Here is an 18,679-nt window from a genome sequence, read left to right as displayed (position 1 = left end):
TGTACAGACTCTGGAGGGGCAGATCTAGCCCAAGCGCTATAATAAGCCAATCATGGCATGGATCAATAAAGTTTGCTGCGGCGTGCAGTCTGATCCCATCATGAATCAAAAATACATGCTGCGGCGTGTAACTTGATCCCATCATGAATCAATAATACATGTTGCGTCGTGTAGCCCAATCCCATCATGAATCAATAATACATGTTGCGGCATGCAGCCCGATCCCATCAATATCACTGACAAACTGGTTCTCATGCCTCAACTCAGTCATCAATCTCTCCAGTCTCTCGGTCTCACAATGTCATGAAAATCATCCCAAAAATGATGATATGATGTATCAATAAATGAAAACAGAGACTGAGATATGATATGCAAATGAATCCGTATGATTGAGTATGTAATTGCAATGTAAGAAAATGACTCAACAACAGAAATGACCTTAGTGGGTCTAAACATGATAAGCATATAGCCTAGACATGGTTTCTAACATGGATCACAGTTCAATTACTCTAGCACGTAGAAATTTTATGATTAGAAACAAGATTAGGTCACTACATAGTACCACAGAATAAATCTAGTCATGATTCACATGGTGCACACCCACACGCCTGTCACCTAGCATGCTCGTCATCTCAACACCAACACATAATACGTACATTTAGGGGTTCATACCTTCTGCACTAAGTTTATAAGTGTTACTTACCGTGAATAAGCCAAATCCAATATCGAGCAAGCCAAACGATGCTCCAAAAATGATATCTCGCGCGTACCGACCTCCGAGCGGCTCGAAACTAGCCAAAAGCAACTCAAATACATCAAATAATGCATAAGAAAACAACCCAATTGATAAAGGTTGAATCTTTAATCAAAAACTCCAAAGTCAACCAAAATTTCAAACCCGGGCCCGCACCTTGGAACCCTATAAAACTTACGAAATCTGATAACCCATTCAAATACAAATCCAATCATACTAGTTTCACTCAAATCCGACTCCGAATCGACGTTCAAAACTAAAAAATTCACTATATGAAACGTTAGACAAAACCCCCCAAATTTCTCTTTTGAATTCATCAACCAAATGCCAAAAATGAGAATAGATTCATGAAATAAAATTCAAAACGAGTAGAGAACACTTACCCCACTCCTTATGGTGAAAATCGCTTCAAATATCGTCTCAATCCGAGCTCCAGAGCTCCAAATATGTAAATATGGTTGAAACCCCCAAAATTAGAGTGCTTATAATCACTAGGCAAATCAATGAATCGCGATCGTGGAAATACCATCGCGATCGTGAAGAAGAAAAAGCACTGCTCCTAAATAATTACACTATGCGATCGTAGCAACAGACTCGCGAAAGTGATACACAAGACTGACAGAACTATGCGTTCGCGGAAACAACTTCGCAAACGCAAAGAGATAACCTGTATTCTGCCCAGCTCAGTCCCAAACACTACACGAACGAGATGAAGAACATCCCAACTCTACGCAAATGAGACCATCTAATCGCAACCGTGATGAAGATAATGCCCAGCTCCAGATTTCATCTACACGATAGCATACTAATCTTCACGATCGCGAAGGATAGTCGAGGCATCAGAAACCAACAGCAACCAACAATGAAAACATGAAGAAACATGTAACGACCCAACCGGTCGTTTAGCCTTCTAGAACCCCATACCCCTAAATAAGACTCCTCGTATGTGCTTTTACTGTTTTATGACTTGAGGGGATAGTTAGTTCAGGAATTTGAAGGGTTTGGATTGAAAACGGAATGCTTGGTTCCTTAGTTTGGCTTTATAAAGGATAAGTTTGACTCCGATCAACATTTTGAGTAAACGACCCCAGAATTGAGATTTGACGGTTCCAATAGGTTCATATAATGATTTTGTACTCGGGCGTATATTCGAATTGGGTTTTGGACGACCCGAGAGCGTTTTAGCGCTTAATAGTGAAAGTTGGCTATTTGAAGGTTTAAAGTTCTTCAAGTTTGGTTTGGAGTAGGTTTTGGAGTAATCAAGGTCCGTTTGGAGTTCCATGCCTGAGAATAGTTTAGTATGGTAATTTAAGACTTGCACGCAAAATTTGGTGCCATTCCGAGTAGTTTAAGTATCTTTCGGCGCATTCGGAGTAAGTTTGAAAAACTTGAAATTTCCAAGTTGAATCAATTTGGTTTGGGGTATGATTCTTAGTTTTGATATTTTTTTATGCATTCTGAGGGTTCGAGCAAGTCCGTTTTATGATTTCAAATTTTTTGGTATATTCGGGCGGGGCCCTGGGGGCCTCGGGTGTTAATCAGACGAGGCTCAGACCAAGTTTTGGACTTAGGAGCAATGGTTGAAGCTTCCAGCTTCTGGTGTAACCGCACCTGCGCATGGACAACCGCAAGTGCGAGCTCGCAGATGTGAGCAAGAAGCTGTAGAAGCGGTCCAGCGGGGGCAGCTCAGAAGCCGCAAGAGCGGAGCCATTGGGCACACCTGCAAGCGCGCAGGTGCGAGGGAGGAGCCGCAAAAGCGACCTAGCCGCAGAAGCGGGCAAATAGTCCGTAGGTGCGGAATTTGGCCCAACTGGAGGAGACCGCATCTGCGAGAATTTTTTTCGTAGATGCGGGACCGCAGAAGTGGCCGTACCTCCGCAGGTGCGAAAATCACATAAGGCAGAACCTTCATTTAAGTCGGGGTTTGAGTATTTTTGACTCATTTGCTTCATTTTTGGGGCGATTTTGGAGCTTCCTGAGAAGGGTATTCACCTAGCAACTTGGAGTAAAGTTAATTCTACCTATTGTGAGTTAAATACTTAGATTATGGGTAGATTGTAACATGTAAATTAGTGAAAATTGTGGGTTTAGATGAAAAACCTAGGTTTTGATAAAAATGAGATTTTAACCACGAAAATGGTTATGGAATAGGATAAAAATTGTATATTTGAGTTCTTAAGGTTATGGGTGACGATTCCCTCCGAATATTTTCGAAATGCACGTGGGCTAGGGGTGAAGTTTAAGAATTTTACCAATTTGGGTTGGGTAATTACTGTAATAGATAAATTATGAAATTTTGAGTATTTATTGATTAAATTATATAACATTTGGCTAGTTTCGGATTTTTCGGCACCAATTGAGGCTTTAACGAAAAATTGTGACCGGGAAGTGATCTTTGAGATGAGGTAAGTCTCATGTCTAATCTTGTAAGAGAGAATTTATCCCATAGGTGTTTTAAATAAATAATTGTTCCTAATTGTGGGGGGTTACGTACGTACGAGGTGGCGAGAGTCCATGCGTAGCTATAATTATGCTATTGTCCGGGTAGTGTAGGACCCAATTCATGAACTATTTGGAATGTTTGCACCATACTTGATAGTTTAAAAATGCCTAAATTATATTGGTATTTGTTGGAGAAATTGTGAAAGTTCGCTAGTGAAATTCGTATTATTTTTGTATAAAACTTAAAAAATGTTTAAGTCAAATGCTTATAAAATATCCTTCTCTTCTTGTGGAGCAGGCCGAACGCCTAGGCAGTAGATAGATTCATCTATGGTTCATGCCGCTTGACCCTCGGCAGTGTACACATTATTACGGATCGGGTCGTACGACCTCGACATAAATCACGCTTAATAATAACAATTACATGGTGTCTTGACATTATTATTACAGCTTGTGAAGATAAATGACTTATTGGAAATTATTAAATTGGGAAGGAATTATTTATTCTTGCTTGTTAAGGAAATTTGTTATTATTCACATAAATCGTGTTTATTTAAATATTCCTATCTTAATATTATTGACCCATAGTAAGTGTCGAAGTCGACCTCTCGTCACTACTTCTTCGAGATTAGACTTGATACTTACTGGGTACACGTTGTTTACGTACTCATACTTCACTTGCTACACCTTTTGGTGCAGGATCTGAGACAGGTGCATTAGGCGGTCCTACCGGCGCGCATCCCAGATATCCTGAGGATTAGTGGTGAGCTACTTTTTGAGACGTTCTGCAGCTCCTAGAGCCTCTCCTCTATATTTGTATTCTGTCTATTTCATGTTCAGGCAATAGTTGAGTTTTGTATAATCTACTAGATGCTCATACGCTTGTGACACCAAGTCTTGGCACACACGCTAGTAGAATTGTGATTTTGAACTATTACTTGGTTTTATTTATTTAAACATTTTATTTTCTTAAATCTTTCAAATAAGGAAAGTTTAATTACTCGAAAACTTATTAAAATAGAAAATATATGTTTAATTCATTAGTTGGCTTGCCTAGCGGTGACGTTGGGCGCCATCATGGCCTTTAAGTGAAATTGGGTCGTGACAACATGGTATCAGAGCACTAGGTTCACGTAGGTCTCACAAGTTATGAGCAGGCCTAATAGAGTCTTGCGGATCGGTACATAGACGTTTGTACTTATTTTCGAGAGGCTATAGGGTGTTAGGAAACTACCTTTCTTCATATTCTATCATACAGTTGACGTAATACTATGTATCTTTCCCTTATTCTCTCATAGATGGTGAGAACGCGCTCTACGGAGGTTCCAGACCAGGAAAGAGCTGCTCCCCCTATTGCTAGAGGTCGAGGCAGAGGTCGGGGGAGGGCTCCAGCCCATGGTAGGGGATGAGGACGTCCCAGAGTTGCTCCAACTATGCCGCCATTGGATCCAGTAGAGGATCCTATTATTGAGGAGCAAGGAGAGGTGCCTGCGGCAGAGCCAACTCCGGTAGATTTCATAACCGCTCCGAGATTTCAGGAGGTCATGGATCGTATGCTGTGGTTCATGGATACTATGACTCAAGCCATTTTATTTCCGGCAGACCCAACCACATCTCAGGTGGAAGGGGGAGCACAAACCTCTACCGTGCAGGCTCCTGGGCATACAACTGCGGTATATCAGACCGAGGGTGCACTACCCGTGGGTGCAGCTCAGCCAGTGGCGGTAGCTACGCCGGAGCCCATACCAGTTGTGGCCGGTGATCCGCACAAGCTATTGGACAGATGGACCAGGTTTCATCCTCCTGCTTTCGGAGGTGAGCGACATGAGGACCCCCAGGATTTTATTGATCGATGTAGGGATAGACTGCACAACATGAGGATACTAGAGTCCCACGGGGTAGGCTTCACTACCTTTCAGCTGGAAGGCAGGGCCCGTAGGTGGTGGCAGTCACATCTTCTTGCCAGACTAGTAAGTTCTCCTTCCATGACTTGGGAATAGTTCACACGCCTCTTCTTGGATAGATACATTCCACCCTCTCAGAGGGAAGAGTTGCGATTCCAGTTCGAGCAACTCCAACATGGTCAGATGTCAGTGACCGACTTTGAGGTGAGGTTCTCTGAGTTGTCTCGCCATGCACTTATGATACTACCTACCAATACAGAGAGAGTGCTGAGGTTTGTCGCCGGATTGCACTCTGGTATTCAGGCTACCATGGCTTGAGAGGTAGAGATGGGGACGTCTTACGAGCTAGTTGTGAAGATATCTTGGAGGATCGAGGGTGTCCGTCAGCAGAGCCGAGAGAAGGCGGCGAGGGATAAGCGGTTTCGATATTCGGGAGAGTTCAGTGGTGCCCCAGCTGGGGGTAGAGGTTAGTTCATGAGGGGTCAGTCCAGCATGCCCCCTTATCTAGCACCGCCACCTCCTCGGGGTGCTCCTGTGCGACCTTATTTCAGTGCTATGCCAGAGAGTTCTTACCGCCCACTAGCTATCCAGGGTTCCTCCAGTGGGTATTCAGACCATCAGATCCAGACTTTAGGTCAGCAGTCTATCGTACCGATGGGTTGTTTCGAGTGCAAGGATTTCAGTCATGTATGGAGATTCTGCCCCAGGCTTCGGGGAAAGGCAGTGCAGTAGGGTCAGAAGCCTATGATTACAGCACCGGTTGTTCCACCAGCCGTCCGACCGCCCAGAGGTGGAGGGAAGGTTGGTAGGGGCCGTTCTAGAGGTGGAGGCTAGTCAGGTAGAGGCTAGTCAGGTGGCGCTCCAGCTAGATTCTATGCGTTTCTGGCCAGACCAGATGTAGTGGCCTCAGATACCGTAATCACATGTATTATTTCTGTCTGCGGTAGAGATGCTTCAGTATTATTTGATCCAGGGTCTATGTATTCATATGTGTCATCTCTGTTTACTCATTTCCTAGGTGTTTCTCGTCAGTCCTTGGGTACCCCTATTTATGTGTCCACTCATCTAAGTGATTCTATTGTTGTGGATCGGATCTACCGGTCCTGCATTGTAACATTTTGTGGTTACTAAACTAGAGCATATCGTCTGTTGCTTGATATGATCAACTTTGAGATCATCCTGGGAATGGACTGGTTATCTCCATATCATGCCATCCTAAACAGCCATGCCAAGACCGTTACCTTGGCGATGCTAGAGTTGCCTAGATTGGAATGGAAGGGTTTGTTTGTCAGTGCATCTAGTCAAGTTATTTCCTTTTTGAAGGCTTGACACATGGTCGAGAAGGGTTGTTTGGATTATTTGGCCTATGTTTGGGATACTACGATAGAGACTCCGGCGATTGATTCGGTGCCCGTAGTCCGAGAGTTCTCTGATGTGTTTCCTTCTGATCTTGTAGGCATGCCTCCAGATTGTGATATTGATTTCTATATTGATTTGGTCCCAAGTACCCAGCCTATATCTATCCCACCGTACCGTATGGCTCCAAAAGAGTTGAAGGAGTTGAAGGAACAACTTAAGGAGTTGTTAGCAAAGGGGTTCGTCAGGCCAAGTGTGTCGCCTTGGGGCGCACCGGTATTATTTATGAAGAAGAAGGATGGGACTATGTGGATGTGTATTGATTATCGCCAATTGAACAAAGTTACTATTAAGAATAAGTATCCGTTGTCGTGTATTGATAATTTGTTTGACCAGTTGTAGGGTGCCAGAGTGTTCTCTAAGATCAACTTGAGATCGGGGTACTATCAGTTGAAGATTCGAGATTCGAATGTTCCGAAGACTGCTTTCCGGATTAGATATGGCCATTATGAGTTTCTAGTAATGTCCTTCGGTATGACTAATGCCCTAACGATATTTATAGATCTGATGAACCGGGTGTTCAGGCCGTATATCGACTTGTTTGTCATCGTCTTCATTGACGACATTTTGATCTATTCGCTTAGCATGGAGCAGCACAAGCAACATTTGAGAGTGGTGCTTCAGACCTAACAGGGACAAAAGTTATATGCTAAGTTCTCCAAGTATGAATTTTGGCTAGACTCTGTAGCATTCTTTGGACATATTATATAGGGCGAGGGTATTAAAGTTGATCCTAGAAAGATCGAGGCAGTTTAGAATAGGCATCGTCCCACCTCGACGACTGAGATCAGGATTTTTCTGGGGTTAGCAGGTTATTATCGTCGGTTTGTGGAGGGCTTTTCATCTATTGCAGCACCTTTGACCAAATTGACCGAGAAGGGTGCTCCGTTCCGATGGTCCAATGATTGTGAGGTGAGCTTTCAAAAGCTCAAGTTCGCATTGACTTCAGCATCGGTGTTAGTGTTGCTTTCTGGTTCAGGGATGTATATAGTGTATTGCAACGCTTCACGCGTTAGCCTAGGTTGTGTATTGATGCAGGAGGGGCGAGTTATTGCATATGATTTACGTCAACAGAATACCCACGAGAAGAATTACCCGGTACATGATTTAGAATTGGCCGCGATAGTTCATACTCTTAAGATCTGGAGGCATTATCTTTATGGTGTGTCCTGTGAGGTTTACACTGATCATCGCAGCTTGCAGCATTTGTTCAAACAAAGGGATCTAAATATGAGACAACGCAAGTGGCTTGAGTTACTAAAAGATTATGATATTACTATCCTTTATCATCCGGACACCGCCCATATTTGAGAGTTTCTGCCTCAGGTGTGCGGCCAGATGCGCGGCCACTTGCCCAGGTGCACGGCCGCACATGTAGGAGCTCATTTAATACCCCCAAGGCCGGGTAGAGAGAGGGGTTAAGTCATTTTTGACCTAAAACCTGCTATTTTAGAGGGAAGTGAGAGTCTTCTAGAGAGAGAAAGTAGATGAAGTGTTTTGTTCATCAAGATCTTGTTCAAGCCTTGAAATCCAACAAGGAAATCTCACAAGATCTTCACTCAAGAGGTAAGATTCAAACCCCTAGTCTTTAATTTCGAGTTTGGGGTAAAAGATGGGTGATTTGGAGTATGATTTTTGGGTGTAAGAGTATTAATTATACATGCTTGTACCAATAAGGTTTGTGGGAAGATTGTTGAGCTAAAATAAGTAAAGATTGGGTTGTGGAGTGAAGGAAATCTTGTAGAAGAACCTTGTAGCTAAATTTGCACACCTAGTGTTTGATAAAATGCTCAAAGGAGCTGAAACCAAGAATATCTCCCTAATTTTTGTTCAATTTTGTTATGTCTCATGTAGATTGGGATTGCTAGAATTTTCGGAATGTTGTAGTAATTTAAGGAAAGCTCAAAGCAAGGTATGTTGGCTAAACTTCTTTCCTAGAATTGAATTCCATGATGTTCTTATAAGTCCTGAGTTATTCTTTATAAATCAACTATTCCGAATAAGCTTTGTGTTGAAAGGTGTATGTTCAAAATGTGTTCCGGATGCTCTTATCATATGATGTTATCCTTCGGGAATGTGTTCAAAGCATGAGTTTGGTATAAAAATGTTATGACTCCAAGTAGTGTTTCAAGTGAAGGCTATTATGCCAAATTGTGTAAGAAGTTTCAATGTGCATAAGACTCTTAATTGCTCATAGGTGTACTAAAAGTTGTGATTAGAGATTCCTTGTTGTCGGTAATCTATATAGATGCTTGAAAGTGAAAGTAGTGAGTTAGGGATATAAAGTGTGAATACCGTGCCAAGAATAAAAGTTATACTTGTGGCCAATAGCGCCAACAAAGTGAAATGATGTGTGAAATATTATGAAATGAGCCTTGATTCAACTATTCCAAATTGACTCCAAAAATAGAATTATCCAAAAGCTTATGTACTCACGTCATGTCCTAATGTGGTTGTTCTAACTAATGCTATACTTGGTGGGTATTTCCAATATGTTTTGAGTTTTTACGTATTCATGAGTTGAAATTATGTATTGGCCTTTTTGGGGAAAGGTATTGCAAGAGTATTATATATGATGATGTTTATGATGATAATCCTTGAAAGTAAAGAATGAAAGTGCGGAATATGATATGCGGCCATAGTGCCATGAATGAAGAATAATATGTATAGCCAAGGGAGTCAATGAAATAATGATGTTGTACGTAGTTGAAAGTACTAATGAAGTGATATATGGTGTGAAAGGTTATGAGATGAATGTATTTGTACTTTTGTTTCCAATGTGTTATAAGCCCCTACGTACTTGCGAGTAAAGACTATGATGTTCCTAAATATTCTAAATGTTCATAATGTTGTATGATCACCCATGGCAAGTACAAGTAAATGATAATATGAACATGAAATATGGTCGTTACCTAAGTGAGAATTATGAAGTGTTGTATGTCCCAATGGTTTCAACTATAGTTGTACGCTTCTGAAATAATATATGTAAATGACTTCGATTATTAAGTCCCCAAGAGTCATGAACCTAGATAATGGCCTCAAGAGGTCAAGGGAGTGAATAATGAGATGGAAGGGAGATGTCCTTTGTTAAATGACGATGGACCTTAAGAAAAGGAATTGGGCCCATGTGCTATTGAAATCGACTTATTGATTTACCATGCATGTGCTAATGTAAAGAGTTGTGTTTCTCCATGATGAGCATGAACATGAAGTATTCTAATGATATGAGTAATTACGACCTTAATTGTAATGACAAACAATGCGCTTTGAGTTTATATATGATATTGTGATTGGGATTACACCTCCACCCGCATATATTGGGGTGAGGCGGTAGGGCCTCTTTGTGTTGGAATTGTAGTATTGTAATACACCTCCACCCACATATATTGGGGGTGAGGCGGTAAGGCCATTTTGTGTTGGAATTTTGGTATTGTGATACACTTCCACCCGCATATATTGGGGTGAAGCGGTAGGGACGCTTTGTGTTGGAATTATGGTATTGTGATACACCTCCACCTGCATATATTGGGGTGAGGCGGTAGGGCCGCTTTGTGTTGGGATTGTGGTATTATGATACACTTCCACCCGCATATATTGGGGTGAGGCGGTAGGGCCGCTTTTTGTTTTAATTCTGGTATTGTGATACACCTCCACCCGCATATATTGGGGTTAGGCGGTAGGGGCCGCTTTGTGTTGGGATTATGGTATTGTGATACACTTCCACCCGCATATATTGGGGTGAGGCGGTAGGTATGCTTTGTCTTGGGATTGTGGTATTGTGATACACTTCCACCCGCATATATTGGGGTGAGGCGGTAGGTATGCTTTGTCTTGGGATTGTGGTATTGTGATACACTTCCACCCGCATATATTGGGGTGAAGCGGTAGGGATGCTTTGTGTTGGAATTGTAGTATTGTGATACACCTCCACCCGCATATATTGGGGTGAGGCGGTAGGGCCGGTTTCTGTTGGGATTGTGGTATTGTGATACACTTCCACCCGCATATATTGGGGTGAGGCGGTAGGGCCGCTTTTTGTTTTAATTCTGGTATTGTGATACACCTCCACCCGCATATATTGGGGTTAGGCGGTAGGGGCCGCTTTGTGTTGGGATTATGGTATTGTGATACACTTCCACCCGCATATATTGGGGTGAGGTGGTAGGGCCGCTTTGTGTTGGGATTGTGGTATTATGATACACTTTCACCCACATATATTGGGGTGAGGCGGTAGGGCCACTTATGTCGGGATTGTGGTATTGTGATACACTTCCACCCGTATATATTGGGGTGAGGCGGTAGGGCCGCTTGCGTTGGGATTGTGGTATCGTGATACTCCTCCACCCGCATTTATTGGGGTGAGGCGGAGGGCCGCTTTGTATGAAGGTGGTTATAGAGGATCCCCGAATTATTATTTATAAATGATTAATGGGAGCTCTTAGTAAATTGGCTCGACGTTGACGGTTATCTAAGCCCTTTTATTGTTACCATGATTTATCATATTCATGTTGTATTTTCAAGCCTTGAATAGGTGTATTTGTATTCTGTAAGTAAACACTATGAATGGTCTATGAAACACACATGTGTATTATATAGGTAATACTGTGAACGGTCTAAGAGACGCATATGTGTATAATATTATATGTGAACACTAAGGACGGTATATGAAATGTATATGTGTAAAATAAGGGAGGAAGGTGCTACTGTCATTGGCCTTGTTTGTACATGTTGTTACAATTACATTATATTATGTATTCCACGTATAGATCATATGGGCATTCTATTTTGAAAGAGAATTTTTAGCTATACATACTAGCGCTATTCGACAGTACTAACATCCCTTTTGCCGGGGGCGCTGTATCTTTAATGGATGTAGGTGGTTCTACAACAGGTGACATTGATCAGTGATAGCAGTATACTCTTTTCAGCTGATTTGGTGAGCCCCACTTCATTTCGGGGTCATGTATCTTTTATTTCTCATGTACTTTGTGGTTGAGGTATAGCCGGGGCCTTGTTGCCGGCATTTTCATATTACTCTTCTATTATACTTAGAGGCTCCGTAGACAGGTTGTGGGTTGTGGTTGATATTGGGAATTGAACTAGAAATGTTCATATTTGGAAATCATATTTTTTTATTTTCATTAATTCTATAAACTCATAATATTTTAAAAATTATGAATGAAGTTGCTAATGGGAATGAAAAGGAAGTTGTTAAAAAATCTTTTCAGTGTTTGATTAATGGAGTACTTCTCCTCCTTATTCATGGATGAGTTTGGGTAGAAGAAAATCTAACAGTCTTGCTCGGCCGGTTACTCTCGGTTGAGCGCCGGTCGCGCTCCCCGAGTTTGGGCGTGACACTATTTACCTAGCAACTTGGAGGTAAGTTAATTCTACCTATTGTGAGTTAAATACTTAGATTATGGGTAGAGTTTAACATGTAAATTAGTAAAAATTATGGTTTTAGATGAAAAATCTAGGTTTTGATAAAAATAATATTTTAACCACGAAAATGGTTATGAATTGTGATAAAAATTATAAATTTGAGTTCTTAAGATTATGGGTGACGATTCCCTCTGAACCTTTCCGGAATCCGGGCATGCGGGTCCGGGGTGAATTTTAGGAAATTTATCAATTTGGGTTGGGTAATTAATATAATAGATAAATTATAAAATTTTGAGTATTTATTGATTAAATTATATAACATTTGGCTAGTTTCGAATTTTCGGCACCAATTGAGGCTTTAACGCAAAATTGTGACCGGGCTGAGCGTTGAGACGAGGTAAGTCTCTTGTCTAACCTTATAAGAGAGAATTTACCCCATAGGTATTTTAAATAAATAATTGTTCCTAATTGTGAGGGGCTACGTACGTATGAGGTGACGAGAGTCCGTGCGTAGCTACTATTATGATATTGTCCGGGTAGTTTAGGACCCAATTCATGAACTCTTTGGAAATTTTGCACCATGCTTGATAGTTTTAAAATGCCTAAATTATATTGGTATTTGTAGGGGAAATTGTGAAAGATCGCTAGTGAAATTCATATTATTTTTGTATAAAACCTCAAAAATATTTAAGTCAAATTCTTATAAAATATCCTTCTCTTCTCGTGAAGCGGGCCGAACGCCTCGGCAGTAGATAAATGCATCTATGGTTCATGTCGCTCGATCCTCGGCAGTGTACACATTATTCCGAATCGGGCCGTAGGACCTCGGCATAAATCGTGCTTAATAATAATAATTACACGGTGTCTTGACATTATTATTGCAGCTTGTGAAGATAAATGACTTATTGAAAATTATTAAATTGTGAAAGAATTATTTATTCTTGCTTGTTAAGGAAATTTGTTGTTATTCCCATAAACCGTATTTATTTAAATATTCCTATCTTAGTATTATTGACAGTGTCGAAGTCGACCTCTCGTCACTACTTATTCGAGATTAGATTGATACTTACTGGGTATACGTTGTTTACGTACTCATACTACATTTTTTGGTGCAGGATCTGAGACATGTGCATTAGGCGGTCCAACCTGCGCGTATCCCAGATATCCCGAGGCTTAGTGGTGAGCTGCTTTATGAGCCATTCTGCAGCTCCTAGAGCCTCTCCTTTGTATTTGTATTATGTTTATTTCATGTTCCGACATTAGTTGAGTTTTGTATAATCTACTAGATGCTCATACACTTGTGATACCAGGTCTTGGCACACACGCTAGTAGATTTGTGATTTTGAACTATTACTTGGTTTTATTTATTTAAACCTTTTATTTTCTTATATCTTGCAAATAAGGAAATTTTAATTACTCGAAAACTTATTAAATAAGAAAATATATATTTAATTCATTAGTTGGCTTGCTTAGCAGTGACGTTGGGCGCCATCACGACCTATAAGTGAAATTGGGTCGTGACAAAAAATGGTCCGAAATCAATCCGACATTTGCCCGAACCCCTCGGGACCCCGTCCGAATATACCAACAAGTCCCATAACCTAAAACGGATCTATTTGAGGCCTCAAATCATATATAACAATATCGAAACGATGAATCGCACCTCAAATCAAACTTAATGAACTTTTAACTTTCAAAATTCGCACCGAAACATATCAAATCAACTCAGAATGAACTCAAATTTTGCACACTAGTCCAAAATGACATAACAAAGCTATTCCAATTACCTAAACCATAATCCGAACCCGATTTCATCAAGTCAACTCCCGGTCAAACTTATGAACCTTTTAAACCTTCAAATTCCCAACTCTCGCCAATTAGCACCGAAACCTTCTAGAAATATCCAAATGCAAATCCGGGTATACGATTGAGTCCAAAATCACCATCCGGACTTAATGAAAACGTCAAAACTCCGAATCGAGGTCAAATATTAAAAAAGTCAAACTTGGTCAACTCTTACAACTTAGAACTTCAATCATAAAATTCATTCTTTCAAATCACTTTCGAATCACCTGAAAATCAAAATTGACGATTCACACAAGTTATAATACATCATACGATGCTGCTCAAGGCTTCAAATAGTTGAAGAAAATGCAAATTCTCAAAAGAACCGGTCGTGTCGTTACATTTTCATTTGTAATTTTCTATCTTACTCAATAGTTCTATAGTTTCTCTATTTTGTCCTAACAATAAGGATGTGTATTGTTGATCAATCAAATAAGACATTTAAAATGTTTTGAATTGTACAGATAGCATCTTAATTTCTTACACTACCAGAAAATTGCTCTTCTCCAACTACTAATCCCAACTACAAAACAGTAGTAGGAAATTTTCGATTACAGTAGTCGTAAAATAATAACTAATATTTTAGTAATTTTTATAAATATTATCCGACTACAGTTTCGACTGTAGTTGTCGGACATGAAGTTAAAAAAGGTAGAAATTTTCGAGTACAGTAGTCTGAATTTATTTTCCGACGTATCATTTTCCGACTATACAAAACGATCAGAATGTAGTCGGAAAATTGGACATTGCAACTACTATACGACTATTTTAGTAGTTGGAAAACTGTGATTTTCTGATACCGTTGGATATGTTTAAGATACTAAATAATCTAAACATATATATTCAACGAACTGAGATATACACAATTAACTAACACCTAAAAATATGTTATGACTATGTACTGGTAGATGTAATGAAAATAAAAAGTCGTTATTATCTGGAACTGAAAGCTGGTATATTGTAAAAATCATGCGGGCAACTAATTAGATGATATTAAACAGTCTGTGATAGCAATTATACAATATATTTTTCCATTGTGTATAGATATCAAATAAGATCATGCGGTAGTTATGTTGCTAACTACTCATCTAATATGAATGTTTGAATAATTATCATCTAAATGGATATATAGTTTAGAAATAATTATCAAGTTATCTTAATTACACAAAAAAAATGTATGTAGGAAAGATCATATGCACACAACTGTGTGAGGCCTTTTGGTGAAACCGTGCCGGCTTGACCCAATTTAACGTGGTTTGGTCAATGTGACCTACGTCCACATGCGAAGAGGAGCAATTTCACTTTATCAATAAGAGTACAAAAGAAATTACAAAATTAGAGTAAATATTCTAATTAGCCCCAAATACCCCAAGAGAATAACCTTACAAGATCACTCCAAAGAAAGAATTTACACAAGTATTTCCTAAAACTCAATCGCTTACAAAATACTCTATAATGAAAGGAAATGAAAACAAGAGACGTTTGTCTCAAACTTTGGTGTATTTGATATGGAAATTTGCCAACCTATTTAAAAGAATATGAGAAGGTCATGTATGGAATATGATTGTCCAAGGCCTTTAATGAATGAACATAAAATGTCCAACAAAGTGACCAATAAAAGACGACATAGAAGCCAACAAGGAACTTACTCTATGGCCAAAAGTAGGCCACGTATATTACAATACTCATAATATATTTGTATCTGCAATACATTATTCCATCTCAATTAACTAAGTGGGAGAGACGAAGAGAAAGAAAAGATGGAGAAAAGGAGCCTAGTTCTATTTATTTGCTTCATTGTTATGTCATGCCAATGGTTCAAGGCGTTGATTTAGGACCAAAGGTTGTTGAAAAACGGTTCGAAAAACTTCCCCATGCAAAGCAAAAGGTAACCAAATTTCATTTTTATTTCCACAACATACTCAGAGGTATGAATCCAATTGCGGTTCAAGACACTCACAGTCAAATAACATGTGCAATATAGTAATATACAATAGTACTGAAAAACAACTAGCAATGATAACAACAAAAATCAACCAATGATATAAATAGATATATAGTTTAGAAATAATTATCTAAATGGATATATAGTTTAGAAATAATTATCAAGCTATCTTAATTGCACAAAATAATATATGTAGAAAGGTTCATATTTACACAACTGTATGAGGCCTTTTGGTGAAACCGTGCAGGCTTGACCCAAATTAACATGGTTTGGTCAAAGTGACCTACGTCCACACGTAAAGAAAATAAATTTTACTATACCAATAAGAATATAAAAGAGATTATAAAATTATAGTAAATACAGTAAATAGTCACAAATACCCCAAGAGAATAACGTTACAAGATCACTCCAAAGAAAGGATTTACACAAGTATTTTCCAACACTCAATCTCTTACAAAATACTCAATAATGAAAGAAAGGAAAGACAAGAGACATTTGTCTCAAACTTTGGTGTATTTCATATAGACATTTGCCAGCCAATTTATAAGAAAATGAGATAGTCATGTATGGAATATGATTGGCCAGCAAGGCCTTTAATGAATGGACATAAAATATCCAACAAAGTGGCCAATAAAAGACCACAAAAAAGACAACAAGGAACATAGTCTATGGCCAAAAGTAGGCCACGTATATTACAATACTCATAATATATTTGTATATGCAATGCATTATTCCTTCTCAATTAACTAAGTGGGAGAGACGAAAAGAAAGAAGAGATGGATAAAAGGAGCCTAGTTCTATTCATTTGCTTCATTGTTATGGCCATGCCAATGGTTCAAGGCGTTGACTGAGGACTCAAGGCTATTGAAAAATAGTTCGAAAAACTTCCCCATGCAAAGCAAAAAGGTAACCAAATTTTATTTTTATTTCCACGACATACTCAGAGGTAAGAATCCAATTGTAATTCAAATAGCTAGTCCAATACAATTGCTAAATCCCCAACTTTGTTTGGATTTGTTGCAATGATGGATGACCCATTAACAGTTGGGCCAGAGCCCAATTCAATAATAGTGGGCCGAGCCCAAGGAATATATGGTTCAACTGATCAAAAAGAAGGTGCCCTTCACATAAATCTCAACTTTGTGTTCACCAGTTGTAAGTTCAATGATAGTACATTGAGTGTACTCGGTCGGAATCCTATGTTTAATCAGTACCGTGAAATACCGATCGTCAGTAATTCTGGAGTTTTTCGGTTGGCTCAGCGAATTGCCACTACAAAGACCGGTTGGTTCAACATAACCAATGGGGATGCTATTATTGAGTATAATGTTATAGTATTACATTACTCACATATAGGCTTACATCACTCATAATAATTTAAAGTTTTACATGTTGATTTTCATTTTTAATTTCCTATTTTACTCAATAGTTCTATAGTTTCTCTATTTTGTCATAAAAAAGGATGTGTATTGCTGATCAATAAAATAAGACGTTTAAGATGTTTTGAATTGAATGGATTACATCTTAATTTCTTACACTACCAGAAAATTGCTCTTCTCCAACTACTAATTCCGGCTACAAAACAATAGTAAGAAATTTTCGATTACTGTTGCAACGAACCAATCGGTTGTTTTGCTTTCTAGATTTCCGTTCTCCTAATTAAGACATCCCGTATGTGCTTTTCCCATTTTATGACTTGTGAAGATGGTTGGCTTGGATTTGAAAAGTTCGGGTTGAAATTAGAACACTTAGTTCCTTAATAGTGGCCTAAGATGACCAAGTTTGACTTGAGTCAATATTTTGAGTAAACGATTTCGGAATCGGAATTTGATGGTTCCAATAGATTTGTATGGTGATTTTGGACTTGGATATGTCTTCAGATCGAATTTCGGGTGTCCTGAGAGCATTTCGACGCTTAATGTTGAAAGTTGGTGCATTGAAGGTTTTCAAGTTCTTTAAATTTGGTTTGAAGTAGACTTTGATGTAATCGAGTTTTGTTTGAAATTTTGAGCCTGGGAATATATCTGTATGGTAATTTATGACTTGTACGCAAAATTTGGCATCATTCCGAAGTGCCTAAATATGATTCGGCGCGTTCAGATCTAGTTAAAACGTTTGAAGTTCATAAGTTGATCAATTTAATTTTGAGGTGCGATTAATAGTCTCGATATTTTTTTACGTGTTTCGAGGATTCGAATAGATCCGTATTATTTATGGACTTGTTGATGCATTTGGACGGGGTCCTGAGTGGCTCAAGTGTGTTTCGGACTACCCGGAGCTAAGTCAATATTTTCAGAAAATGCTATTTTGTTTCCTTCTTCGCGAATGCGGAGAAGGAATCGCGTTCACGATGAAGGAATCGCGTTCGCGATGAAGGAATAGGTCTAGGTGGAATTTTTTCCTATGCGTTTGCGGGTGAGTGAATACGTTCGCGATGCCCTGGGCCACTGGCCTTCGCATTTGCTATTAGGCCTTCGCGATCGCGAAGTGTGAGGCTTGCTGGGGAGGGGGTCTATTAAAGGCCTTTGCATTATCATTGACGCTGTCGCGTTCACGATGGTCATGTTAGCTAAGACTTCGCGTTCGTGAGTTTGGTCTCGGTTTCGCGAAGGAAAATTTTCCAGGCTTGGGCATTTTTCATTCGAGATCGCGGGTGACCTATCGTGACCGTGAAGAAGGAATCACTAGGCAGAATATATTTTAAAGTCGGGACTTAGGCTTAGTTTTCACATTTCTTATTGTGTTGGACGAATTTGGATCTTCTTGGGGAAGGGAGGGATTCATCAAGCACTATAAGGTAAGTGATTCTTTCCTAATGTAAGTTAAATACATAGATTATGGGTAGATTTTAACATTTAAAATGAGAAAATTTTAGGATTTTGTTGGAAAACCTAGGTTTTGATATAAATGGGATTAGGCCAAGAAAATAATTATGCAATTGAGTAGAAATTATATATTTGTATTCGTGAGGTTATGGGTAATATTTATTTT

General features: G+C 39.3%; 1 long non-coding RNA gene across 1 annotated transcript; it reads right to left on the bottom strand.

Annotated features, from left to right (window-relative positions):
• Positions 1 to 13,562: 13,562 nt before the first annotated feature.
• LOC138900470 (uncharacterized) lies at positions 13,563 to 16,364 on the bottom strand. Its single transcript, XR_011411459.1, has 2 exons — positions 14,319 to 16,364; positions 13,563 to 14,141 (listed from the first exon to the last, which is right to left on the bottom strand). It is a non-coding gene; the product is annotated as an uncharacterized lncRNA (long non-coding RNA).
• Between the last annotated feature and the right edge of the window lie 2,315 nt (positions 16,365 to 18,679).

This window comes from Nicotiana tomentosiformis, chromosome 10 (assembly GCF_000390325.3).
Source record: "Nicotiana tomentosiformis chromosome 10, ASM39032v3, whole genome shotgun sequence".
Classification (NCBI taxonomy): Eukaryota; Viridiplantae; Streptophyta; class Magnoliopsida; order Solanales; family Solanaceae; genus Nicotiana; species Nicotiana tomentosiformis.
This window is presented reverse-complemented; position numbering and strand designations above follow the sequence as displayed.